Below are 2,213 nucleotides of genomic sequence, written 5' to 3' on the forward strand. Positions count from 1 at the left end.
TGAATTATTTTCTATATTTAAATTATAAAATTTAGCAAATGTAAAATAATAAGAATTTTATATGAATTATTTTAAATAATTTAGATTTTTGGAATTTAATACTTTAATTTTTATAAACAAAGAAAATTAATTATATTACCTTATATTTTAAATTAGCATACTTAATTAAAAGCAAGTTAACAAATTGAAAATTAAATAATATTTTTAAAATAATTTAAAGGAATTAATTTAGAAGTTAATTTAATACAATATCTCTTAGTTTTATTAAAATTTAACAAAATCTTAATTTACCTAAAAATTCATAATTTCATATTTGTCCCAAATTAAACCATAATCCTAAAATCAAACACACAAAACCCTAACCCCTTCTAACCCAACCCTCCACCGCCACACTCCTAGCTTTCCCCAATACTCTCCAGTACTCAACGTAGCTTCACAAGAAAAACCAAAAGAAAAAAAAGAAAGGGAAAAAGAGGAAAGGGGTTGCGATCAGAAGAAGGGAAGGGAGAAGGGAACGTTGCTGCCGTTTAGCCTGTCCCTGCCGCCGTCGTGCTGCCACCGGACCGCCGATCACGTCGCGCAGTGTTTAAGAAGAGAGAGAGACAAGCGCCATGAGGGAGCTGCCGCCGTGGAGAAGCCGTCACGTTTCTGCCGCTGGGAACACCTCTGCCGCCCGAGATCCGCTGCCGTCGCCGGAAAAAGCACTGCCGGTAAGGGTTTTAAGCTTGGCTTCTATTCTTTTGGATTCCGGGAACCTTTATCTTCACTGCATGTTTATTTCAGTAATCTGCCGCCGCTGCTTGTTGTTCTGAACTGTTGCACCATCATTACCGCCGTTCGGGTCACTGGGAACGTGGCAGTGATCACCGAAACCACCATCGGAGTTACCATTATTTCAGTTCAGTCGTTTGCCCTTGTTTGGGTAAGAAATGCGTCCCAAAACCTATAAATTAGTATTTCTGTTTTAATTTAGTTGAGGATCTGAGGTCTTGGTGTCATAGGATCGAGTTACGGGTCTTGATTGCTGAGTTCTATGGCTGTTGCATACAACATTAAGGTGCTGCGTCATCATCGGAGCTGCTATTGCTCTGTTTTCTCAATTATTCGTAAGCCCAGTAAGTCGTTTCATGTTCCAAACTCTTTTAGTTGCTGTTCTGTTATAGATTATTGAGTTTTACACGACATTAATGTTTTGGGATTGAGCTAAGGCTGTGGCTGCTGCGGGGACGGTCGATATTAATGTTGTTGCTATGGGATAAGAATAAAAATGCAGTTTGTCACGTAGTTGAATTGCAAACGAGGTAGGGGTTTTCTTAAAATTCATTTTATCTTACAGAGTTGTTATAAATAGATATTAATGTGAGAAACATATGTCTGTGATTATGATTGTCTTATAAATGTGGTTGTTTGCTGGACTGAATGACTGATTGCTTGATTGCTTGAGTAGTTTGTGATTGCTGAAAAGAAATTAGTTTGAAAGGTTATTTAGTTGATTATTATGAAAAATGGCTTTCTTGGTTTTGAAGCTATTTTTGATAATGTAAACGAATCGGCTTTGGAAATGATTTAGAATATGAAACTGAATTAATTTTGGAAATGGTTTAATTTTGAGTTAATCTGACTTTATAAATGACTTTATAAATGATTTAGTATTTGAGCTGGTTTGATTTTAAAAAGAGATTTATTATTGGCACTGATTCGCTTTGAAAACAATTTGATATTGGAACTAGTTGAATTTTGGAAATGGTTGAGAAAAGGTTTGAGAAATGTTTGGATGGGACCCGAAAAGGGTGGCAGAATCCGAGTTTTAGAGGAGATGCTGCCGAAATTTTATAAAATTAGAAGTTTCATTTGAAGTAGTTATTTTAAAAGGTTTAATTTTAAGCATTATATGATTTAAGATTACTTCATTTATCAAAGGAAAAGTTATGTTTTGGATTGAGAATTGTTAGTGAACGAAATGGAAAGAAGGATGATGAGGATTTCTTTGAAATATGGCTTTTGAATGAATTTGGAAATGAGATTTGGATTGATGAATGATTATGATGTTGAGAATATTGAGATATGATCTTTGAATTATTCATATGGCTTATGGATTTTGAAATATCTGAGATACGAGGTTCCCTGGATTAAGTGTCGTGGCTTGCCACCACGTGTACTAGGTTGAAAACTCGATACTCTGTTGACCCTACGACGTAAGTGTGACCGGGCAC

Source organism: Arachis ipaensis, chromosome B10 (assembly GCF_059453495.1).
Source record: "Arachis ipaensis isolate K30076 ecotype BB chromosome B10, ASM5945349v1, whole genome shotgun sequence".
Taxonomy (NCBI): Eukaryota; Viridiplantae; Streptophyta; class Magnoliopsida; order Fabales; family Fabaceae; genus Arachis; species Arachis ipaensis.